This window comes from Camelus bactrianus, chromosome 1, assembly GCF_048773025.1.
Source record: "Camelus bactrianus isolate YW-2024 breed Bactrian camel chromosome 1, ASM4877302v1, whole genome shotgun sequence".
Classification (NCBI taxonomy): domain Eukaryota; kingdom Metazoa; phylum Chordata; class Mammalia; order Artiodactyla; family Camelidae; genus Camelus; species Camelus bactrianus.
Window position 1 is genome coordinate 117,993,184 of NC_133539.1, and position 25,980 is coordinate 118,019,163.

General features: G+C 44.6%; 1 protein-coding gene and 1 long non-coding RNA gene across 24 annotated transcripts in view; one reads left to right on the plus strand and one right to left on the minus strand.

Moving 5' to 3' along the window:
• The window catches only part of LOC105077609 (uncharacterized), a 91,161-nt gene extending 87,828 nt beyond the window's left edge, over window positions 1-3,333 (minus strand). For all 15 annotated transcript variants that reach the window (XR_012509557.1, XR_012509555.1, XR_012509558.1 and 12 more), the window contains exon 1: window positions 2,807-3,333. This is a non-coding gene — a long non-coding RNA (uncharacterized LOC105077609). The remainder of the gene's footprint in view (window positions 1-2,806) is intronic.
• The window catches only part of SATB1 (SATB homeobox 1), a 100,798-nt gene continuing 77,524 nt past the window's right edge, over window positions 2,707-25,980 (plus strand). Inside the window, exons 1-2 of one of the 9 annotated variants that reach the window (XM_074371810.1) lie at window positions 22,983-23,927; window positions 24,581-24,680. The gene's annotated coding sequence lies outside the window, so the exon portion shown is untranslated. Of the gene's footprint in view, window positions 2,729-3,440; window positions 3,622-9,415; window positions 9,754-22,982; window positions 24,692-25,980 lie in introns of those variants that run through there. The other 8 variants (XM_074371830.1, XM_074371837.1, XM_074371820.1 and 5 more) reach the window with 8 other exon arrangements.

The following is a 25,980-nucleotide window of genomic DNA, read 5'->3' on the forward strand; positions in this document are numbered from 1 at the left end:
AGGATGTCTATTTCCTCTGGTCTAAACAAGTAAAAAAAAAAAAAAAAAAAGAGAGAGAGATCTTTTTAAAAGATGCCTTCAATTCAAATCATTTACTGATCCACTGAGTTGTCTTTTCACGTTTTTTTAGAGCTCCTTTGATTTTTTTAATCTTTTCATGTTTTAATGCCATTTTCCTGGCAAATAAGTTCCTTGCAGGCCAGTCCTCTTTTATTCCTCCTTTGCTTCTTTATCATGCTACTTAGTAGGCAATATTTTATTTTCTGTTCTCTTGGGAAAATAATCAGCTTTTGCCACTAGCTATTATTATTGACCAATTGATATGTTTCAGATTTACTTGTCTTTCAACCATTTACATTAGGTTTGGACTTGTTTAAAAAATCTAAGAGCACAATTGTATTACCTTAATAACTTTCAGGCAAAATTCTTTTTTTTTTTCCTTCTGAAAGTCCTGTACTATTGAATTTGTGGCCAATTACAATATTTCATTAACTTCTTAATCCAGTAAGTAGTTAATGTATTCCTACTATGCGCCAGGGGGCAAGGTTTACATAAAGGTTTATCAAGATATGTTACTTCATGCACTGTACCTATCGTTACCTAATTTTATATTATAATAGGACCTACCAGCTCTCTGTACAAGACTACTTGTCGGGGGGACAAATTCACAAGGTTGGGGCAAAATGTTCCCTTGGTTAAATCAGAGGGGCACATCACACTTTAAATTCTGGGTGCTTAGTTGATAACCTGAGGTGGGGCAGATAAGTCAGAGTGTATAAGGTTGAAGAAAAACAATCTTTTTTTTTTTTTAATTTCCATTTCTGTTAAGCTTCATTTCAGGCTTTCAGAATTGGAGAATCAGCTGCCTGCTACAAGAAATTGCTAATAAGCAGTAATTAAAGACTGAGAATTTATTCTTTCCATTCCAAACCTGATGTCATTCCCAGATGGAGATCTTGGTACTAGTCAGGCAACTCAGCATTTTGGTAAATTAAGGCAGGAGGATTTGGTGTCTCTTGGATCCTGTGGAGATGGAAAGCGGTCCAGGAAGGAAAACCTGTGTTTTATTTTGTTTTGCCTATTGCCATTGTTCGTACCTTTTTTTTTTTTTTTTTTGCTTGGCTTCAGAATCAGGAGTTGAGGTGGGCACCTATGTCTTAAAAAATGAGGGGCTAGTTCTCTAAAAGAATGTTAATTCATAAACTTTCTATATTCTTATGTCTTTGGAGTTATCTCTGCGTAAAATGACAATCAACTGAAAAAGACGGATAAATTCCAATGAATTCAATACCCATTGATAGAAAAGAACGAGCATTAAAGAAGGCAGAGTGAATACAGGCGCTCCTCAATTTAGAAATACAGCACAGTTGATGTGCTGTTACAAGGACCTGAAAGTAGAATCAACCACTGTGTAAAAGATAAAATAAGACGGCACGGATATCAGGATTTTCCCAGCGTGCTTTATTCATAAGCATCTGACAGAAGAGGACCTAACAGGGCTTTGAGGAAAAACTGAATTCTCAGCCCAGAGTCACTTTCCAGGAACTTCACTGCAAACAGTGCTCTGTGCTGGCGGGATAGAGATCTTAGCAATCTCCCTCCTGCTTCCATAGTTTCCTTCTCTCTAAATACAATTATTTATGGGGATTTAATAAGAGAGCAAGCCTTGTGTGAACGGAACTCAAGAAAGTGCAGCTTCTAAAAATACACAGAGGCGCCTCTACAGTACTTACTGTTACGAACTGATGTTTGGCAGTTCAAGCCATGAACTTAACAACTAAACACACAGACACAGACACAGACACACAGACACAGACACAGACACAGACACACACACACACACACACACACACACACACACACACACAGAAAGTAAGGACTTTCTTTTTTCCTTTCTGCAATTCCCTTAACTTTGAGTAAACAGTAGTAATTTTCTGTTGTCATACTCAATGCGAATTTCCCACAGACAACACAACACAAAAGACCTGTTAGCTCCTTTAGAGCTGGGGGGGGTGGGGGGAGGAACGGCAGGAAAAGAGGGCTAAGTTGACCGAGTTCCAGTTTCTCCTTATCCTGAACCTGGAGTTGCCCAGATCTTGCAGAGATGTTTGGAGTTTCCGTCCCCTTTTGGAAAGGTTCCCTCTCCCCTTCTTCTCTCCGAGTCTCCCGTCATTAAATCATCTCCCCTGGTCCTTTCCGCTTCCAGTTTTTTGGAGAAATTGGACCTCAGTTTGGGCGTCTTTTTCCAGTGGGTGAAAAAGATGTAAAGCGACCGACGGGAGGATATTGAACAAACGAGCAGGGGCGCGGCGCTGGGGTCTCCGAGAGGGCCCCCTCCTCCTCCTCCCGCCATGTGCTCCGCAGTTGGGGCGCAACGCCCCCGGATGGAGTGCTGAGAGGGGCTAGAGTGGGGTGACGGGAGATGGACAGAGCAGGCTGTAAGGGAAGGAGGCCCTCTAGGAAAGATCATCTCGACCGAACACTGACAACAGAAAAAAAAAAACTGGCCCACATGCCCCTAGTGGGGAGCGATCCACCCCACACAGGCTGGCTTGGGGGGGGGGGGGTGCGTCGAGGCCTCTCACCTGACTTCCTCCTCCGCTGGCACACGCTACAATCACCCCTTTTCCCCCCACCCCACCCCCCAAAAGCCCAGCCAAACAACGAACAACAAGAGGAAGCCGCAGGCGGCAGGAGGAGGGGTGCGCGCGCTGGGGGCCCCGGAGAGGTGAGGGGGCAGGGTTGGCGGGCGTCTAGAACCGCGCCGCTCACCGCCACACGCACCCCCCCGGGCGCCCACACTTACCCTTGCCGCTGGGGGTCGGGGTCTCTGGGGCCGATCGCAGCGCGCGCCTCTTGCCCGCCCGCGCCCCTCCGGCCCGCCGCCCCCCACACCCAGGCCGGCGCGCCGGGAGGGAGCCAGGGAGCGGCGCGCGGTGGCGGCGGCGGCGGCTCGGGCTCGGCTCGGCTCGGGCTCCGGAGCGCCCGGTGTGGCCGGCGGTCGCCGAGGCTCCACCGCCAGGGGGAGAAGCCGGGGCGGGCGCTGGGGAGGCGGGCCGGGCCCTCGCCGCCCAGCCGGCCCGCCCGCGCCGCACACGCTCCACGGCGGCAGCGGCGCGGGGTCCGCCGAACCCCCGGGCGCAGCGTGCCCGGCCGGGGAGCCGCGGCTGGATGCGCGCCCGGGTGGCCGCGGGGTCCCGCGGGGGGCACCCCGGCTGCCCCGGTGCGCCTCCGGACTGCGGGCGCGGCGACCGCAGAGCCGAGAGCGGCTCCCGCCGGCCCCTTCCCCCTCCCGCCCCCGCCGCCGCCCCCTCCCCCTCCCCCCGTTAACATCTCCTCCCTCCACCCCCCCTCTTCCTTCCCTCGGCCCCGCGCGCTCGCTAGCTCGCTCCTCGCCTCGCTCTCCCCTTTAAACGCCCACTTCGGATGGGAAAAGAAGACAACTTGAAGTCAAGTTGCAATTAACTTCCGCGGCAGCCGCAGCTCCGGCGGCGGCGGCGGCGGCACCAGAGGCAGAAGCCGCCGCCTCGGAAGTCCGACGCCGGCGCGCCCTCCCGGGGAGCCGCGCCCGGTCTCGGGCCGCGCTCCACAGCCACCGCCGCCCCCAGCGCCCATGCCTGAGTGAGTTCTGCTCCTTTGCCTCTCTTTTATTTTGCCCCCCACTCTTGCTCTTTCATCTCTGTCTCTCTTTTTTTTCCCGAAATCTATCCAAACTTCACTGTCGCACCCACCCACGGTGCCCCTTGTTGGGGCGGCTCGGCTCCCCTCTCGTGGGCGCCCGGCGTCAGGGGTCTTGCGAACCCCTGCCCTCTCGCGCAGCCGGATCCGGAGGGATGGCGGGTAGAGTGAGGGAGAGCACCCCGGGACGGGGGACTTGAAGATGCCATTCGTTCTCTCTCGGGGTGTGGACCCGCTCACACACCTGCCCGACAGACCCCGGCTGAACAAACTCCTCCAGGTCTTCAGTCTGACCCCTTTTGGAAGAGAAAGGGGGAGTCGAAAAGACGGAAGGAGGCACAGGGGAAAAGGGAGACCCTCTCTGTGCGCCCCGGAGCAGAAAGGTGCCCGGCGGAGTAGGCTGGGGAGTGGAAACGTTCCCCCGCCGGATCGCAAGTAAGCTCAGCATCTTTCCTCGGTCCATCTGCGCCTCCCTCCGCCCCCCGCCGCCGCGGCTGGTTGGAGCGGCGGCAGAGAGGGGCCTGGGAAGTTTGTGGCAACTTCTCCATCCCGGGAGCCGCTCGGGCGCCAGGGCGCTCAAGTTGGAGCCGGGAGTTTGAAAGCCGCGGCACTCCGCGGTTCGAGCCCTCTCCGGTTGTAGGGAGGTCGGTCCTGTAGCGGCTCCTGGAGTGAATGTGGGTTTGGAGTTGGGCTGGAGGCAGGAAGAGGTGCTGCCCTCTTTGCGGGGACAGAGACATCACAGGTGCGGCCTCAGGGTCCGCACCGTGTCTCGCTCCTGCGGTCCCGACCCGAGCGTGGCGGCCTTCTTTGAGCGCTCCCCGACCGAGACTCCCGGGGCGGCGGAGCGTAGGTTTAGACAATCATGACGAGAGGGACGAAACAGGCAGGTGGCAGGTCTGGGGAGTGACAAGCGCGTACCGGGGAAATCCGCTGAGCTGGACTCTGGGGATGACCCCAGAAGACGGAGAGGGGCTTATTTAGGGTCCTTGCTGGGGATTTTGGCCCTGACCTCTGTTAGGGCTTTGCAAATTTCACTTAAAAGTGTCAACCACAGGATTGCCTCTCAAAGTGCCCTGGTTGGCAACTTTGACCTCTGCGCCCTTCCTCGGCGAACTTTCTCAGCAGCATTCCAGATTCCCAGGCAAATGCAGTTAAGACTTGGACTCCACACGGTTGCAAAGAGGTAGAGAAAACAGAAGCACGTCCGATTCTCAGGAGAGAACCTTTCTGCCCCGACTGACTGGGGTTCCATGCTTGCATCCTGGGAAACCAGGGGACCGGACTTTCCCAAGAGGACAGAAGAGGGGGTAAGAAAGAGTAAAACGCGACTGCTAGGTGTCAGGATTTGACCTAATCCGTCCCTGAAATCTACAGTGTTCGTGCTGCTGACCGAGTAACTCATCCAGTTGAAACTTTATTGAAATTTACACCCAATCTTAAAGTGGATTTTTCTGAGATGTCAGGAATTAAGATTTACTCTGTAGTCAAACGTAGCTGGGGGGGGGGGGAAGTACCTCAAGACTGGAATAAACCAAGGTTGAGGTGTTTGCTCTGAAAAACCTTTAATCTGCTGTGTGGTACTAATGCTAGGGTTTAGCAGCCGTCCTTTATTTCTATTGCATATTATTTTAGTAGAACAGTAGTACATTCTTATACTGGCTCCTCCGGTCTGCTGACAAACATTAGCATTCAGGCTTACATTTTTGACAAATGTGCAGACAGGAATAGCATGAATAGGCATCTTAAATATTAACAACCTAAGCATCTGTTGTGAAACAAATTTAATATATTTACTCTGTTTTTCTCACATTGTTAGAAAAGGTTATAATAAGTGCATAATTTCAACTTTAGTTAGCAGAAGTAACCAGCTGTATCTTTCACTACCTCTCCAAGTATTTAACACAATCACCAGACATAAATACTTTAATTAACTTGGTTAGGCACATTATTAAATACACTTTAGACGATGTGTCTACCATGTAAAATGTAACAGTGGCAAAATATGTATCCTATTTGTGCACATTTTAAACGACTATGCATTTTATAAATATACCAGGCATGTTTATTCTTCATCGCCATTTGACACTTATTACTTCATATTTTTCCTAATGGAAACAATATTTTACATGTAGAGTCATTCAGTCATATGTAATACATAATATGTAAACAGTAGCTATAAAATACAAAGCATTGTTAAATTTGAGTATGGCTACACATAACAAGATTATACCAGAGAAATAAAAATCACTGCTCAATTTTGTATTCCTTTCTGAATAATGGATACAAATGATGGGTGGAAAAAGAGCAAATAGGGATTTCCCTCCTAAAGTACCAGTGCCTTAAAACCTGTGTGGGGTGGGGATGGGAGGGGAGGGGCAGGAGGGACAAGGGGAAGAAGCAGGGGGGAAAAAAAAAAGATCAGCAGAGAAAGAAGACTTAAAGAACTTCCAAGAGTCTGAATAGTTATTTCCAGAATCAATGCATTCTTCATTTTCCCACAAGCTGAAATATGTAATATATAATAGTTCTTTGTATGTAAAAGTATTCAAAAGGAATGCCTTTTGTTCAGTTGCTGTAATAAATTAATATATTCTTTGGTTGATCATCTGCAAAAGTAGTTCTTTTGTCTCTCAGCATCTTAAACAAGGACAACAACAAAATGAATATTGGTTTATTTTTGCAAAGGAGTCTGTGGCCGGCTATATGAACCTGCGATTGAATAAGCTGATATGCTGAATGATGGTTAAGAAAATCTGCATTAAATTAGCAAAGACTGAAATATCTGGGGGAGATTTTCCTTCATTTTTTCACATGACAGGTTGTGGATTGTAAGTTAGGCCTAAAAGGTCAGGTGACAGGCACCTGTTCCTCATTATTGTAAAAATCTTTGGGTAACAAACACTATCAAGCTAAACACAACATGGATGTACAGCAGGGACTCTCTAAAGCACTCTAGTGGTTTTTCATCTGCTCTGTAAATTTCCAAAAGGGCCATACATAGATAGGCCCTTTACACAAACACATCTTTTCTTCCAAGACGTGTTTTCTTGAATGATGCTTGTAGTATATTAGTACTCGGGGCTGATGAAGTATATAAAATACATACATATGACAGGATCAATCTTTGGACTGTGTCTAGACATGTTGAAGTCAAATGTAAAAATGTGTTATTTTCCAAACTTCTTTTTCCCTTTACAGTCCACTGATTAATGATCCAAGTTTGTTCGTGTTTTAAATAGAAACCTCCCCAAATTGCCTTTTATGCTTTTTAGAGAAGGTGAGTTCCCATTTGCAGTGATGCCAGGAGATATTCCGCTTGGTACTTGAGTGTAAGGAGACCATGAATTGCTGTATACTGCCATAGCTCTGTGGTGTATAGAAAATGGGAAGAAAACCACATTTTACATGAATGCTGTTAGGAAGGATATCAGTTTGATCTTCACACTTGCCACATCTCTCAGGGGAGTTCAGTAACATTTCGATTAGAATTAAGGAATGTGACTGGGTTTTTATGAATGATTTCCCTTTGGATATTTCAGAGAGCAGAATCAGCATACATATTGATCGGACCTAAGAGGCACAAGGTTGCAAAATGTTAAAGGTGCCAGTTGCTTTTCATTAAGCAGAGGAGGAGGAATTGGAGTAAATTCGCTTGGTAACTGTGATTCTTTAGTTCTGTATGTAAATATGCTCTTTGTCTGTCTTTGATTTGGTATAGCTGCTGCTGATCCTATGAAGTGTTCCTTTTTAGCATTTGTGATCAGATTACAGAACATTACTCCTGCTCTCCAAATTGATTTGGTTTTCCAACTCCCAAACTCTGGGATGATTTTAACAAATTGGTTTACCTTTTAGACAGAACAGAGTTTAAGTTAATTAATAGAGCAGGCACGAAAAATCCTCCACGGTAGGGTATATGTTCTGGTAAAATGAAAGTTATGTCTCAGCGTGATGGCCATCAGGCTTCAGTAATCTGTTCCTCGTGTGGAATGAACACTTCCTACTTTCAGCTAGCAGACACCTACTGTTTATTTACGCTGCATTAAACTGACAGCTCAGCAATCGGAGGAAAAATATTACTTACCTTCCTGAAGTAAATACCAGTTTATAGGTTAGTGCATGTATTTATATTCCTGTCACCACTAAATAACTGCTCTGTCTCCATTTTAATATCTACCTGTACTATAATCCAGGGCTCTGACTCTCCCTGGTTGGGGGCAGGGGTCGAGAGGAGGTTTTCCGATCATCCCCCAGTGGCTACACTTGAAAGACAAGGAATTTCATCTTCTCGTGTCTGTCCTGCGAGTTGAAAGAAATATTACGCACTTTTGCTTTACGTACCTCAACTGTAACATCTAAATCCCCCAAGGATCCGCATGCCACTTAAAATAGTCATCTTAGAGCCACCTCAGGACAAATACGTTCCAACACATTCAAGTGTATGTTTGCTACAGTCGCTCTCCACAAAGTTCCAAATAGGTAACTTCAACTATTTGATTACGTAGATAAAAACTTTGATGAAGTGTCTTCCCTCCCAACCCTTAGTTGGAATGTTGCAGTTTTTAATGGAAATCTGCAAATATGAGTATTTGCAGTATTTGCAAAGTGGGACACGTTGATATTGATTGATGATTGATTGACACTGTTAGCTTTCCTCTGAAAATATTCTTCCCTCCTTTGTCTTTTTGTTAATTTTCCAACCTCAAGGGGAGGGGGAGGTTACAACTTTGTTCCAATACTAAATGCATGTGTGTTTTGTTTTTTTTTAATTGAAAGTCTGTTCTCTTTCGAGACCCCTAGAAACAGCAGAACATTCTTGAAGCTGAATTCCAGAACTTCTGATGAACTTGAGAAAATGCTTGTTTTCACTTCCATTCTAGAAGTAGCTCTTACACTCATCCTGTACACACGGTTGTCAGTCTCTAATCACATATTCCATTGACATCAGAGCAGAATGTGGTCTTAATACAGCATATAAATCAAATCTGTTACACAAGGTTCTTCTCTTTCTATACCAAAGAAAACGTGTCTACTATGGTAATTTATATATCGTTCCTAAGTGCGATTCTCAATGGTAAGTCTGTTTAAACTTGATGTCTTCATAGAGTGTGATCAACACATTAACACACATTATTTAGTACTTTTGAACTTATGCCAACGGTACCTTTTGCTGTTTATTTTTTTAAGTCTTTTTTAAGATCAGATACTTCATTTCAGAGTAAATAGATACAGATTGTGTGTATATATATTCAGGGTGAGATTTAGTAGCGTAGCATTTCTCCAGCATATTGGCCTATTTTTATTCTTTTCAGTTATTCTGTATCACTTCCACAGTTGTTGCTGTCTGAAGGTTCGTAAATAGAAATTCTAATCACCTCTTTTCAATGGACTTTCAAGGATGTAATTAGGTTCTGGGGTGATCTGGTTTAGTTATGAGTGATGAAAATTAGTTAACCGGTACCCTGGCATGTATGTTCCTAGATTCGGCTGAAATTTATTCAATCCAGTTATTTGATATTTTGGGAATGAAATGTCTTGTGATCAAAACTTAAGAGTTGGTTCAGTTTCCAGTGGAGGAAGGAGCTTGCTGGATAAGACATTGAACTGTGCAATATTTTATTACACTCATCACTCACTTGAGATCCCGCTCCTTGTTGCATGAAATTTTGCTGCATCTCGGGGTGCAGGTCATCCAGATGAAGCTAAAATGCTTGCAGAGGAAGCAGATATCAGGCTGCACCTGGTTATGCCTTTGCTAGGATGTCTGTGGACCTGCATTGGCCCCCCCTTCCTTTGCACCCCTTCCCCCCAAGGTGTGCAGGAAGTGGAGGGCGTTGCACCGGGTGAAGTGGGTGGACTCTACCCAGAGCTGTGACCTGATTTGTGACGTACCCTCAGAACTGCAGTAATGGTCCAGCTGCTTCACAGGCAACTGGTAACCACCTCATTTGGGGATGCTTCTGCCTCGCTAGCAGTGCCAGAGCGAACTCCGTCATTGTCACCTCATCAAAGACTACTTCTTGAGAGCGCTCCTCTAGGGCTAGATTCGGAGAGCAGCCTCTGATATTTGGAAGGGTAAGTGCCAGAAAAGTTGCTATTAGTTCCGTATGGAGAATCAGGGCTGCAGCCACAGGGAGAGCCCGGCGTTTGGTGTCCGAGGGAAGTCTCTGGGTTGGGATGTTGCTTTTTCTCAGCAAGGGATGATTTGGAACCAGAGACCCAACAGAAATTCTACAGTGTGCATTCTTCTCTGGGTGATGAAATGTGGGAGGAAGCGCCCAGGAGAAATTACTAGACCTTCTTTTCCTGAGATATTTAAAGAAAAGCTAGTCAGTAATCTGTGTGAGGGGGAATTCTTTAGCTGCAGTTTTCCAGGAAGCTAGGCATATAGTAGAGTTGATTGCCAGACGCTTCTTTTCTAGTCTCACTCAATGGTTTCTGATGTGCCGTTAAGAGCATGTGTACGACAGTTTGGCCTTTACTCTTTATAATGTTAGGGACTTTAAGGTAAAGGCGATTTTATGTTATAAATATTTGATTGTAATTTATAATTATTATAAATAAAATAGAACCTAGTCTACTCAAATATCTTTTGAAATGGAGATAGTCTTGAATAGAGTGTGTCCGTAATTAGCTGTTTGATGTTGAATGCAATTGAGTTTTCTTGTTCCAGTGAAGCAGACAATGGAAATCATCGGGGATTAACAACAGGGCTATGTGATTCTTGCAGTAGCAAACCTATCTCTCCCCATTCACTGGTTTAAAAAAAAAAATTATCAGTAAATAAAGGACTAAATTCAAATGCTTACAGTTTTCAATTTTAAAAGAATATATAGAATGGATAAAATAATCCAAGTGTTTCCCACTGTGTTTCACCAACTGAAATGATACCTAGATGTTCTGTCTAATATGAGACAGGTTTCTCCAGGCTGTCGAGGAAAGAACAATATTTTAATAACTGTGCTTTTAATTTTTTTTTTCCCTTAGAGGTGGGCTCTCTTTTGGGTGGTTTAAGGGGACTCAAAACCAATTGAGAACATTATCTTAAAAGTTTAAAAATGACAGCCTTACTTTGTATGGAGTCATTGTGTTTTAATAATACTGTACGCTTATTAGTGTTATTAGAGCGGTAGACAGTTAATTACAGCCTTTTCTGAGACATGTTAACTGTATATTAACAGTCATGTTAAAAAAGAATGATGTATACTCTTAAATACAAGCTGCTGCTTGCTAGGCTCCTTCAAAAATAGTCTTTGAAAGTGTATGGAGTCAGATTTTTGGTCCAGAATTCTCAAAATATTTTCTGCTAAAGCCACTTAATTTTCAAACTTTACACGGGAATGTACAATTTTCAATTTTCTTCCTGTCTTTTTTTTTTCTTTCTTTCTTTCTCTGAAATAAGCATTGGCTTGATCACCTTTGCCCAGTGGCATTAGAAATCATTGTCCCTCAGCAGTTTTTGCCCTCCCACACTGTATTTTGAGATGCCTGCCTTTTTGTTTTGTGATGACTTTGGCCAACATAAGCCATTAAAAGCTTATTGAGTTGATTTAGCACCTCTGAAGACTCCTCTTTGTGGAATCATTTTAGTCACTGATTCTTGAGCCAAGTTGTGTTTTCTTACAGTTCTCTACAACCTGATATTTAAGGTGCATTTGAGCAATTGATCACAGCAGTAGTTCCAGGTCTATGTTACTTGCCAAATCTGAAGCCTGGGTTTTTCCTTTGGTTTCTGGCAGAACAATGGATGACTGAAACCAGAGGAGTTTAAAGCTGGACTGAGCCTGCCTTAGACAATTCTATCAAGTTGGTTAACGATTTGAATTCCCTTGGTTCATTTGGATATGGAGACCTTTTAACCTTGTTAGACAGCACTTACAGATGCATTGGTATTCCCACTTTACAAATGTTCAGGTGATGCTCCTATTTATTTCTACAAGGTATTAAACTACAAAAAAAATTCAGTGTGAGGTGCACGTCTGTGTTCTGTAAAATAGTAGCAACTTCGCAGTTAGCCTTCTGTGTCTTGTGTAGGGAGCACTCATTAAAGATTTGCTAAATTAAAATAAAATAGCGAATTTAGCTTGTGCTGATATGGTTTAGCGGGAACAGACTTTTCTAATTTTCTTTTTTTGCTGGGGTTATCTGAACACCTCCTCTCCACATGCCCCATTTTCTGCATAATCCAATGTTTTCCTTCTCTGACTAAAGGTCATTTTGGGACCATAGCACTGGGGTTTTGTTTTTTTTTTAACCCTTGTTGACCTTCAGAATGAGGTGAGGTCTCTCTGCTGAGGTTCATGGTCCTTTGGTGTTTGGCTTGTGGTAACAAAGTGTCCGGGAATCAGCACAGAGCACTCCTCTCAGGTCCTTGTAGTCAGGATACCATAGAATTGTTTTTCCGATGTTCTGGGGCCAAAAATACTGTGCACTAATGGCCCAAGTCTGATAGACCTCTACCTGTTCTCTCCTACAATAATGATTTTTTTCAGGACCCCACATGATTATTGCATAAAGAGTTTTTTTTTTTTTTTTTCCATTGTGGCTATATACATTGTTTAAAAATGTTTCAAGATTCAGGGTATTTATATTAATGAAGGTTTCACTCCACTTCTTAAAATTAATGCCAGAGTTGCAACAGGGTTGTGTTAGGTGCCTCTAAAACATTCTGAAAAGTTCTGGGCATTCTATGAAAGTTATCTTAAAAAAAAAAAAACTTCCTCTTTAAATTTCTTTTCATGTGTGGGGCTATTTGCGAGTCAGTCCTACTTAGTTACACAAAGGAAAGTCTTCCTTAAACAGTGCACTGCTGTGTGACCTATTACATTACCATGCACATTCTGTCTCTTTAAAAACAGTCTCCTCTATTTGCCCTATTAATTGTTGATATGTTGCCATCCACGAGACAAAAATTAGAGCTGTAATTAAATAATCATGTGATGCTCCTTAGTGCCAGTGAGAGCAAACTCATTTTTCCAGGCCCTGATGGTCACTGATTATTGTATTACTACTGGCTTGCTTTATTTTTTTTAATGATTCTCTATCTCTATGTTCCCTAACGACTGTCCTTCTTTTCAAAATTAAAGAAAATAGAGAACATTCAGCCAGTTAATTGGCTAGAGGTCCTCAGGGAGGTAAGGTAGACATACCTTTCTCTGCTTTTGGTCACCTGGTAGGTTCTTTGGGGAGGCGACATCAGTGGTGTGGTTGCCTGCCATTTAATTTACACTGGTGTTTTGGCTGGGATGGAGGCATATGGGGGATGCCAGGAGAATTACAAAAGGAGCCGGGTATTAAAATTCAGAAATGATTAAAATTGAAATAAAAGGATGCTGCTTCTTTGCCAGTACTCTGGCAGTCATAATGACACATAGAGATTAGTTTCCACCTTCATCTTTTCCTTCTTTTTCATTTCCTCTTGTTTATTGTTGACACATTTTCCTTATGTCTGTCTCCCGTCTCTGTATCTTTTTGCACCATTATGCATTCCCGCCTCTCCCTCTTTCCTTAAGCCCAGAGATGCCTACTTAACCTTATTATAACAATAACAGAATAGGTTATTAATATTTAATATGCACATGATTAAAATTTCTCTCCCTTAAACATAGGTCAGCTGTATTGTTATTAACCGGCATGTAATTTTTCATTTAAAATATTCTTATTCTGCCCTGGCTGCTTCTGAAATGTAGTCCACTTTTGTAGTGATTTAATACATAATGTTTAGAAAACTGTGGTCGGCTAGTGAGAAAAGAACTTACCAGTCCTGGATAATCAATTATGCATGAATTCAAATGTAACAGATGGAATCTGGTGAGTTAAAGTTTCCCTTTGCCTTAGTGGTTTTTTGTTTTTTAATTTGTTTGTTTGACACCTGTCTCATATATAGATAAACATCTAATGTAGCATGTGAGAAATTTCCTTGTATCTTTATATTCTCTCTAAAGTGAACTTGATTTTTTAAATTAAATTTAAAGGCAGAGATTTTTTTTTTTTTTTTTTTTTTTGTGGTCTTAAAGATGATCAGATTCTTTTCCATCACTTTATAGGTATGGAACCTGGTCTTGCTTGGCTTATGAAGACTCTCTCTCCTAGCTGGCGGAGGGGGAAGCAGGATCTCGGTGTCCCACCTTTTCTCACTGTAGCAGTTGTCCTCTTTTGTAGGAATTGCTTCATTATAGAGCATTATTATGCTTACTCTGGGTTTTAAAGAATTTCTGAGAAAGACTGTAATTGACTAGTCTTAAATTGTGAGACATTCCCTTGTATGACAGGCAAATAGTGTCTGTGAACATATATATACAGCTGTATGTGTATTATACAGACATCTATTCATGCTATGCTGTTGGCCAAACAATTGGATTTACCAAAATCTGGGAATTTTTATTGAAAAGATTTGGTTTATATCCGAAACTACAGCACACGCCAGCCACAAAGATGCCTTTACACTAGCTTGCAGTGTTGTGAATTCTTAGTGACAAAACCCCTTTGTGCAAGGTGAACTGAAAAGTTATTTTTGAGAGTCTTGTTACCTCCACATAGAGATAAGTTTAATTCTCATTAAATATGACATGAATGGGTAGTATCTTTTTGCAGTCGTGTAAGTCATAAAACAGTGGGTATTGTCCATCTTTAAAGCAATTACAGTCTCAAAACAGTTACAAGCTGGTCCCCATCAAAATTTTTCATAAATATGTTGTTTGTTTCTCTCCCAAGCGTATTTTTATATATAAATAAAATACAAATGAAAGTCATCTTTACAGGGTAAATAAAAAGAAATGATTAAAAAAATAGCCTGAAGGCTCAGCAGTTCTGGTTTTAAAGTTATACTTACTTATAAGCATTACTTATCAAGTTTTTGCTTCATATCAGCTGGAAATTTGCATATATATTTATAGTCCACGATAGTTATCTAATGAATCAAATACACAATAAACACACTAATAAAGAAAGCCACACCTGCAAAATAGGTAACGGGATATGCTTGAGTAACAGTTGTCCTGTAAAACTATTTTTTGGTATTTTATATACTTTTATACACAATAAATATGTAAATTTAATTTGGCTTTACTATGTATTCATATTCCTTAGGCATCAGAAAAATACATATACGTAGGTATGAACTTCAATAAGGTATATTTTATATATGACCTACCAATCTATTAAAAACTCCATCGTTGATATAAAAATCCCGAACAGAAATCAGTATGAATAGATGCTAGGAAACAGAATATAGGACAGTATACTCTAGGAAAAGGTGATACTACAAATTACTGCATGCAGAAGTGAATACTACCATGAAAATGTGACTGATAAAATCAAATGTGAAAGTCTTTGGGGTTTTTTTTTATAACAAAAGTTACATTGTCTTGTTAAAATTGCAATCTAGAGTCTCTCTCTAGAGACCATTTATAAATCATTACATTGACTACATTTAGACAATTGTGATCCATCTTGGCTGTGCTTCATGAAAGAGGTGGGCACTCTTAAGGACTGTTTAATTGGGAGGGTCTACTGTTTCATGAGTACAGTTAATTTTGACTCAGTTTGAAAATATCCAAAAAGAATTTTTGGACTCCAGGTACTCTTACTTCTCGATTTGTGTCTATCCTTCTGTCTCTTTTGCTAAAAGACAGCAGTATAGAAGAAAATCTGAAAAAAAGTACCATTTTCCTGCATCAGAGGACCATCAAATTACCTACTTAGGGTGGGATCTTGGTCTCTAATTACCAAGCCATGTTAATTATCCTCGGGTCAGGTATTCCTCGTATGAATTAATTATCCAGCATAGACTGGATTGTGGCTGTTGGCGGGTAAGGACAAAGCAGTGGAGGGGTTGGCAGTGAGGATGGAGTTGTTTAGTAGCTCATTGTTTTTCTGCGTGGTCTGATATTTTCATGGTAATATATGTGTGCCAACCTTAGGAGTAGATGAAAGATTGTTTTGCCTTAGTATTGTGGTTTTTAATTTTTTTTAATTGGGATAAAAGATCTATTCCATAAAATATGCCGTCCCGATGATTCTTAAGTGTACAATTCAGTGGCGTCAGTTACATTCACAGTGTTGAGCAACCCGTTGCCACCATCTCCTCCAAGTCTCTTCCATCATTCCAAATAGAACGTGCTTTAGTTTTGCGTTAAACTTCTTTGCTTCAACAAATTTCAAGCTTTATTGTGGTATGTAATCATTGCCCAGATGTGCTGCAGTGTTTCTGGCAGTTGCTTTTCTTCCTGACAAACAACCCCTCTCCACTGCTTTGTGACCGTGGGCGTGGCAGTACGACATCAGACACTGCCCTTGGCTGGTACTCCCCCAAAACAATCTGGGACTAGGATGCAGGTCTCTGGTAACCTACAGCTGTTTCTCCCTTCAGTTAAACCAGGAGAGATTAGCAGTAACACTCGCATCACTAAGAAGATTTGGTTGGTACGTCTTGGCTAAAGGTTGATTGGGAATGGTTGCTGTTGGACCTCACTTAAATTAAAGTCCCCTGAGCTTCGCAAGAGGACCACACAGCAAGCTTGGTGCCCTCCCATTGGCCCCTGGGCATGGACAGTGTGAATACTACTGTTCTGCTGAAGTACAATGGCTAAGTCTAGAAACGAGCTGAACAGTTTTCAACTGTTTCAAAGGGACTCCCGCTCAAGGTTGAAGTTTTCTGGGAGGAAAAACCCTGCTCAACTGTGTTGGGAGAAAGAATTAGAGAAAACCGGGATGGTTCTGGCTCCAGTAAATAACAGACTGGTTTTAGAACTTCACTTCCACGTGTAATTTTGTGGTTAGTTGCCTATGTCTGTGATGATAAATCATATAGTTGCACCGGATTTCTGGCACCCCCGTAAATCTCAGGCAAATGCCCAAATGCTAATTTATCATGGTTCCTCGAACAGCATGCTTTTTTACTCACCAAATCAATGATCTAATAGCTTGCTCCACACCCGCTCCACCCCCGTGCCCTCCACCTTTTTTTGTTTGAAACTAGTCACTTGCCTGCACACACATTTCCTAAATTTGGGGTGAGTGCTGGTTCATAGAAAAGCCTCAATTTTTCTGAGTGACCCCAGGACGGGGTTACAAACTTCACTTGAGGCTGTCCAAGCAGGTATAGTCAATTTCCTGCCTCCAAAACACTACCTAATATCCAATGGATGCCAAACCCGGCTATACCCTGGAATCACCACGGGAGCTCTAAACCGCCGCCTGCCTGGCTCCGACCCTGGGCCATTCTAGCTTAACTGCAGTGAGTACGGCCTGGACGTCTGGGTTGTTGAAGTAGTTCCTCAGGTCACGTCAACGTGCAGCCGCCCAACTGACTTCCGATCCCGCACCTGGCTTTACTTCTAAGTTTGTGAGAATCTGGCTAAGATTCTTAATAAGCACTCACTCATACAGACAGCGATGGCAGGCACTGGGAGAGACTCCAGGGACACAGACCTAAGTCCACCCTTAGGATCTGGACAGACTCACAGTTGGGAGGGGCAGATGTGTGCATATGAAGTGCCTGCCCCGCTGCAGGACGGCGGTGGGATGGGGCATTGGGGAGGAAGTAACTAATCGCTGGAGAAGGCTTTGGACAGAAGAGGTGCAATCAAGCTGCAAGTTAAAGGATGTGGCAGAAGGGAGGTCCCCAGGTGAGAAGACGGAGGGAGGGCACTCTAGAAGCAATGGGGGAAAAAATAAGGCAACCTGAACCGCTTCAGTACTTTGGTGGTGATAACTACGTGGAGGACTTAGTAGAAACTGCAGGACCCCTGCCCTCTCCCTACTCAGTTTTGGATCTGGATCTAGAGAGAGCTACCGATTTTTGATGGAATTATTACCATTGTGTTTTGTCAAGGTTACGACCCACGCTGACATGTATAGAATGAAAAGTAGCTTTAAAAAAAAAAATTGTCCAGTAAGTCTTTGCTTAAAAAAAGGTAATATTTCTGGGTAAAAGGCCCAGATAGCACGTGTCGGGTTCTCGAAGCCAACTATAATGGCTATGCACGCCCCACAGTCAGCTCTCTTCACATTCGCCTAAACATTGGCCTTTCTTTGCTTCGCTTTAATAATGACCTTTGTCTATTTGAAACCAGAGTCCAAGTGTAATACAACTTGTGATCCCTATGTGTCTGGCTATAACTGAAACCCCACTTATTAGGGAAAAAAGCAGCAAACCCCTTAAGCCCCGTATTTAGAGTTCGTCATTATTTCTCCTTTCTCTCTCCTGAAACGTAGTCGAGGCTTTTGCTGTTATTTTCTGCAGGACACCATTATTTGTTTGGTATTTGGATGCCCTCCCAGTTTGAGTAGGGATCTACATTAAAGCTTCCCAAAAAAGCCATTTCTAATGGCAACCTATGCGTATTTAATGTGGGGATGAGAGTCAGGGTGGGGAATGAGTCTGTGGTTTTTAGCTTCACCTGCGAGCTAGCTCAGTGTTCATGGAAAGCAGCCTTTGGGGTAAACGCATATTATTCCAAATGCACTGTAGGACCCTTTCACACACAGACATGTTCTAGCAAGTTGTCTTCAGTTTGCGTGCAGTGGCACCAAAGCCTCGTGCCACGCAGCTTGATTGACAGACCTATTGGCTTATTCTAAAATGGAAAATGACTTCAATTTGGACATCATTAGAATGTCTGAAAGCCATTCAGCACCTCTAAGACTCTTCCTCGCTAGGTCCAGGATTTACTGAGTCGTCTTTTAGAGAAGTTCTCTTGATAAGTGCTGTCCTATAGAACTTTCTGTGGTGGTGGAAGTGTTCTGTCATCTACACCGTCCCATAGGAGAGCCACAAGCCCCAGGGGGCTCCTGAACACTTGAAATGTGACAAATTTTATTGAATTCCAGTTAATTCCGATTTAAATGATACAGCCACTTGCCCCACCGTTAACCTCATCTCACTTCTGAAACCTCTGAAAGGAGTTGCCTTTGCAGTTAGCCGTGGAAGTGGGTTGCATGGGAGACTGTGAGCTTTGTGCTCTCACTTTGCAAGGATGCTGTATGAATTCCTGGGAATATGGCAGTGAGCAAGGCGCAGCCTCTGCTCTTACGTGGATTACAGTCTAGCATGGGAGATATTTTATGAAGCCAGCAGTCATCCAAATTGTTCACTGACGATGACTGTGACAGAGAAGAAGGGACAGAGGCTATGGGACCATACCTTTGCGTAAGATTACTCAGAGAATTTAATCGGAGCTCTGTTGATTCACTAAAGGGGGAAAGCACGAAGCAGCTTCCCCTCCTCGAGTTCAAGGCTAGGCCAGGCTGGTTGCGGGACCCAGGGCCGGCAGAGCAGGGCAGCTACCCTGGGCCAAGCCCCCGTGACCTCCAGAGAGGTGGGGGTCTGTCTGATTCTGCTGCACGCGTGCACACACACACTGCAAACTTCTGAACCTGATCATACAGATCCTCTGTGAAGCGAGGCAGTTGTGATGATGTCAGTCACAGATAAGACGTGAGAAGAAGGGTGCAAATGTTTACAGGATATTGCATTTCCTCCCCAATATATGTTTTGACAAAGTCGTTTGGGCTCCAGCCCCAGTTTTCTTCCCCCTCTCTGCTCTGACAAATTTGTATTTGGTCCATTCAAGAAACGCTGTGGGAATCAGTCCTGACATCCCAGACAGACAAAATGAGACATATGACAGTAGAACATATGGCTCAAATAGACATCCTTATATGGCCAACACAGACCGGATTCCCAGAAATTCATATATGGAAAACGCCACCTGCAGCTACAGCCAAAAAAACAAAGAGTTGACACGACAAAAAGAGCAATATGCTACGTAAAATGTGCTGCTTTAAGAGGGTAGAGAGGTAGCCAACAGTATTTGAATTTAAAAAGATGGAACAAAAAAAAAAAATGTCCTTAGAAAGTGCTCTGGTGGTAAGCATAGCTTTGCTCACACAGTCACTGGCGGATCTGCCACATCTTAAAAGCGTTCAAATTCTAAATGCTTTCTCTGTTTATTACCAACGTATGTGCTATTCAGAACACTGAATGTGTTTTAATGCTGTCGGATATCTGCCTGCATACTTATCTTAATACGGTGCCATCTGAAACATGCAGTAGTCCTTTTATTATTATGTCCCCCCCTAAAATCTTGTGTACGTGTTATAGTATTTTCTCTTTGCTACCTCTGTGTAGCCAGTCTGAATGCCTTGTCCTGTGATAAAAAATTGATGCACTCTTGTTTTCACTGTACATCCACATGTTAAATAGTTCATGTAAGTGACTTGCAGTATTTCACTTTCTGGAGGTTTTCTATTTTTGATAGCTAGATTTCTAATTTTTTTAAACTTTTTCCCCAATACTTGCGTGCATCTTTATTGCCAGATATAAGATGCCTGTGTAGAATACATGGATGTTTTTCCGCCTCCAACGTGATAGTTTATTTTCACGTATGTCTAGAAGGGTGGTATTTTCCTAATTACCTTTCTTTTCTTCTTCTTTGTTTTAACCTGGATTCATACTGGCCAGTGCTCAGTGGTATTCTAAAGGGGTAAATAATATATAGGAAGTTGATCAGTGTACTGTAGCACTTGGAGGGCATAAACCTCTGTGCCAATTTCCTTATGTCATTTCTTACAGAGTTCTGAAATAAAGAATGTGCTTGAGGAAAATGAGTATCTATATATGATTAATAGATTTATAATTGTACTATATCATTATTTTATAATAAAGCCATTATTTGATGCCTGTATCCTCATTTATTCTGTTTATCATTTTCCAAGGCCATATCCATCCTTATTACATCCTTTTACTTTTTTTATGTTTGACAATTAGTTTGTAATTCCTCGGTGAAAAGTGCTCTTCAAATTTAAAGATTAATATTTTAATCCTCTTGTTATATTAGCATTGGCCAGGTCATTCGGAGGCTGAGGTAATCAGGAAGCTTTTTTTGTCTTAATTTTTTGTGTGAATAATGGGATAAACATCATTTACAATATTTTCTTCCAGTGTCTTAATCTTGATATTTCCAGTAACCATTTTTCAGTCTTTGCTCTCTGCTCAAATTTCATTTTGCCCAACAACTTTCTTCTCTTTCTTTTCTTTTTTTTTTTTCTTTATAAAAAAACATTCAACTTGAGTTGAATTTGCATGGGTACATGATTTGTTGGTAGTCCACTTTAATTTTTCTCTACTTTTAAATTTTGCTATTGTTTGTAAATGTGTACAGTGTGATACTAGAATGCATTGTCCCTACTGAAAATCAGGCAGGTTTCAGAGAAACGAGTGAGGCATCACCAGGCTGAAGCGACTGAAATATTCACCTTGGAAAGTCCCAACTTAACCTATCTTATTGCCAAAATCATTGTCATGATAAAGGTAACTGATTGCTATCCATGTTTTTTAAATATCAGATATCTTCAAAAAATAAGTGTAAGTCGTTCCATCCACAGTACCAACTCTTGACGCCACTGCTACATTTTGCCATGTTTTCTTATTTCCTTATTGAGTATATTTCTTATATTTTAATTAAAATATCCTCCTCCGTGCTTCTTCACATTTCAACTTTTAAAAATATGGTTATCACTTGGACTTTTTTTTTTAGTAATGACTGCCTTATATTTATTTTCTTGTTTTCGATGCTGTGTTTTGTGTTTTATCACATCCGTCCTTTTGCTCTAGGCTTGGGTTTGTATGTGCCAAGATTTCACTGTTGCCTTCCTGGATTTTTGACTAACCTTTATGGTTTGTGGGTGAAACGTGGGTGCCATTACAGTGCTCTGTTTTCACTGTGTTTCTCCTGAACGTGTCCTCCCCAGGAGGTCATTATTTCCGGTACTTTATCTTCTGCTTTACCTTTTTCTGGTCTTAGATTTCTAATGCACAGTGTCTAAGAGTGAGTGGGTAGCTTTAAAGAGCGTAATTTGCACATTTCCCTCTTATCTCAGTACTTGCACTAACTTGTTGCTTTTTTATGTGTAACAAAATGCTTATCTGGATTTTTCTCTTTTCCCTCCTAGTGTATTCTGAAAAATAATTCTTATAACATTTTTGTTTTTGTTTCACGATTAACTTGCCTTCGGGGTTCTAAAATGTTCCTACTGAAACCTAAGCGATAAACCCCGCATCTCTATTTTGAGCCAGACGGCAAGGTTCTTCATTTTTGTAGGAAGTATGTTTAATAAATTATTTAAATAGGACGAGCATACTTGTGTGCCAATGACCATTTACCTACCCGGGTAATTTCTTTAGCTTACGTAAGTATGTACTGCGGGTGTACTTACCCACCCCAACTTTCCTCTCTCTCACCCGGTGTAAATTAAGAATGGTGGCATCTTTCCCTTTGTCAGGTTTTTTTCAAGTGACCCAAATTTTGTCTCACTCGGCCACTGTGGGCCATGTCTTTCTTCCTCCAACGTGTTCTCCGGCTCACAAGTGAGGGAGTTTTGAATCTCCATCTGACTCGTACAGAAAGGCTTACTCATCTTTTTTGAACGTTGGTTCCTAACAGTTTAGTATTCTTACTCCTTTGAGGAGCAATCTTTGCTAGAGCGTTTCAGGGATCCTGGCCTTTATTCCTCTGCAAACGCTCGTGCACCCTCCGCGCTCCTCCCCAGAGCTGGCCCTCCCGATGGGTCCCCTCCGGCCACTTCCTGAAGTCCCCCTACCCCGGCCCTCGGCGCCTGTCACCTGCCCGCCCGGGACCTTCTCCTGCGGGCCGGTGCGCCCTCCCTGCTTCGCCTGTCCCTCGCGTGCCCGCCCCCGACGCTCCCGACGGATTCCTTTCGGTGGCTTTTGTGGCGCGTGGGTGGCTGGTTAGTTTCCCCCGGCCCTCGCCCCCTCCTCCCCATCACTTTCCTCCCCCTCCTCTCCCCGCCCCGCCGGCCCTGCCCCTCCTCCCGGCCCGCGCCCCCGCGCACACCTGCCCCCGCCGCCCGCGCGCCGCGCCGCCCTCCCTGCCGCGCCCGGCGGCCGCGGCCCGGGCCGCCCCCGCCTCCTCCCCGCGCGCCCTCCCCGCGCGCCCGGCGGCCGGCGCTGGCCCGCGCGCGGCGCCCTGTTATTCTGGGTATTGTGTGTAATGAACGTCGGGCCGCCTCACTCTAATCAAGCTCATTACAAATTCTTGCGCGCCCGGGGCCGGAAACCGTGCGCTCCCCCTCCCCGCACTCATTCACTAGTTACTTGTCTCGCTGCTTTTTAACTCGCCGCCCCCGCCCCCTCCCCCAATCCCGGCCCTCCAGCCCGGGTTTTAATCCCCATCCCTTTTCCGCCTTCTCCGTGCACCCTGCCCCCCCCACCCCCACCCCGCCGCCTTCCTCCTCCTCTCCCGCCCCCTCCGCCGCCGCCGCCGCTGCCGCCGCCGCCGCCGCCGCCGCCGCCGCCACTCGCTCGCTCGCTCCCGCTCCCCGGACGCGGCGGCGGAGCCGGCCCCGCTGGGGAAGGGATCGGGGCGGCGGCGGGCGGCCCGGAGGAGGCTGCGTGCTCGGGGCTGGGGCTGCGAGCGGGGTGATTGTGTATTAAAATGAGGAGGAGGAAGAAGAGGCAGCCACAGCGGCGGCGGCGGCGGCAGCAGCAGCAGCGGCGGCAGCAGCGGCGCGGAGGGCTGCAGCCCGGGCGGACGCGCGGGGCCGAGCGGGGCGCGGCGGCGGCCACCGCAGCCGGGAGGAGTCGGCTCCGAATTTGATGGGGGCAGAGCCGGCGGCGAGGGGGAGAGCGGAGCGGCCCCGTCCGGGGACCGGCGCCCGCCCGCACGCACACACACCGCCGCGCGCGCGCCGCTCCCGGGGCCACCCGGCCACCGCCGGCCTCGTCGCCACCGCCGCAGCCGCGGCCGCCCTCTAGCCCGCCTGGGGGCCCAGGCGACTCCGGGGGGCGCCCCCACCCCCTCTTTGCTTTCGGGAAACTCCTGCTCAGTTTTGCCGGGGTTTCTGGCTTTCTTTTCCCCCAAGTCCCAGTGCCATTGTGGGGCTCGTTGTTTACCTCGGACTCCGGCTGAGTGAGAGCTCGGCGACTTTTGGGGGGAGGGGGCGGGGAGTCGGTGGCGGCGGAGGCGGCTGGGGTGCCTTCCGATCCCCCCTCTCCTCCCCCCCCAGCCCTCTTTCTCTGCCTCACTCTCTCGGCTCCCCAGACGCTCGCAGCCCCGCGTCCATGGGCAGGGAGGGGGTCCTCGGGGCTGTCGTCAGCGAGGGCCGAATCAAAAGTGGCATTTTAGTGCCTTGCCGGGGCTTTTTCCGCGACCTTCTGCCCCCCACCCTCTCGGCCCCCCGGTCGATGCCCTCGTTGGGGGCGCGAGGCCGTGGGAAGAAAGTTTAAGGTTTGTTAATATCAGTCGCAATCGTTGGGGAGGGGGCGGGGGCGACCGGAGGGGAGGCGAGCCGGCCTTCCCCTCCCTGCGTTCTCCGGGGTGACTGGAGAATAATATCGCAAGTGACAGCCAGAAGTAGACTTTCTGTCCTCACACCGAAGAACCCCAGCGAGCCGGAGGGAGGGAGGGAAGCCAGGGGACCTTTTTTTTTTTTTTTTTTGCCTTTCTGGAGACCTTGTCCGCAGTGATTTTTTTTTTTTCCTTTTTAAGAATCCTCAGTCACCACCTCGCCTCCCCAGCACCACCACTGTGTACAGCTCCTAACGGGTTTTGCTTTGTTTTTACGATTTCCCCCCACAACGAATCACTTGTCAGATCAATTTTACCTTCTCCCTCCTCCCTGTTTCCCACTCTCTCCTCCTCCCCCATCGAAAACCCCGTTCTCTGAGGTTAGACATTTTACAAACCATATATGTTATTTTTCGAACTGTGATTTTTTTAACCCCCCTCTCCTATGGCTACTCTTCTAGACGTTTATTTCTGCCCTCCCTGCCCTTCCCCCGCTTAGGGGGGCGGGGGTAGGGGAAGAGAAAATAATACAATTTCAGGGGAAGTCGCCTTCAGGTCTGCTGCTTTTTTTTTTTTTTTAATTAAAAAAAAAGGACATAGACAACATCAGTCTTGAACTTCTCTTCAAGAACCCGGGCTGCAAAGGAAATCTCCTTTGTTTTTGTTATTTATATGCTGTCAAGTTTTGAAGTGGTGAGTTTCAGGTCGGTTTTGCTAATTTCACTCAGTAAAACTGCAGTGTTTCTGTTTCTAGATAGTACTTTGCTTCTTTGTCTCTTTAAAAGGTCACAGTGAAAGCTTGGCCTGGATCGTGCCGGCCATATGGAATGGATAAGGGCACACGCTCTTTAAATGTGATTATGGGGTGCTGTGGGGGTGAGGGAGGCGATCCAGCAAGGAACTCGTTGAAAAGGCTCCCACACTGCGAAAAAAAAAGGTTCTTGAAACCGGAATTTCGTGCTTTGCTTTTTCTTTTTAAAGGAAGAAATGGCTGTGTCTGATTTCACTGTTTAATTCATTAATTATCCTAGATGGACTTAGTTGACGGACAGGGAAATGGGGTTTTAAGAAAGTAGCCTGCTTTCTGTGTGCCAACCAGACGTTACCATAAAATGGTTTTTTTTGGTTTTTTGGGTTTTTTTTAATTGTGACTCAAAAGAAACTCTTCAGGCTGGCATCTGTTGAGACCTTAGTTAGTTCCCGAGCTGTCAGTCCAGCAGGCCCCATGGTGGAGGTTGCTGTTCGAGTTCCAAACTGAGGTTTGGTGAACTTAAGCCTTGGGCATAGTTTAACTGAATAAATTGGGTGTTTTATGTGCATGTAATTTTGCTTTATAATGTACAGCTTTTTACAAGATGACCGAGTGTTTAATAGCTGCTTATAGACGGGTATTCAAAGGACAATTTTGCATGACCTATATGATGTTTTGATTGTCAATACATTAACTAAATTATCATCTATCACTTTCGTTTACTGTACAGCTTATAATGCTGTTAAGCCTCATGACTCCTTAATATGTTTTGTAGCATTAACTTTGATGCTGTTGTCTGCTCCCCCCTTTTTCGGGGGGGGGGCCTCTTAAATTGCCCTAAGGGTTAAGTATTTTCTTTTCAAACCGTACGTTTGAAAATTCATCTTCTGCTCTAGGGTAAAGCAACCAATTTCAGAAAAAGCAGTTGTGTCTGATAATCCACGTGAAGCATTATAAAGAGTGTTTTGAATAAGTTAATAATCACCACTAATTTTGGCTTTAGACTCCAGTTTAATAGAATGGAAAAGAGTCATCTTGATAAAAAGTGGTTAAAAGCGGCACATTTATTGTTAATGAACCTCATAACCAAAAACAGATGGGACCTCGATCAACGGTAAACCTTTAGTCTCAGCGAGCCACCCTGGGGTACGAGGATAAATAGCCATTATTTCTCTAACTTTATAGTTCTTCAATTGGCCTTCTTAGGTTGCTTTTAAACCTACAGATTACCATCGCTCCCCC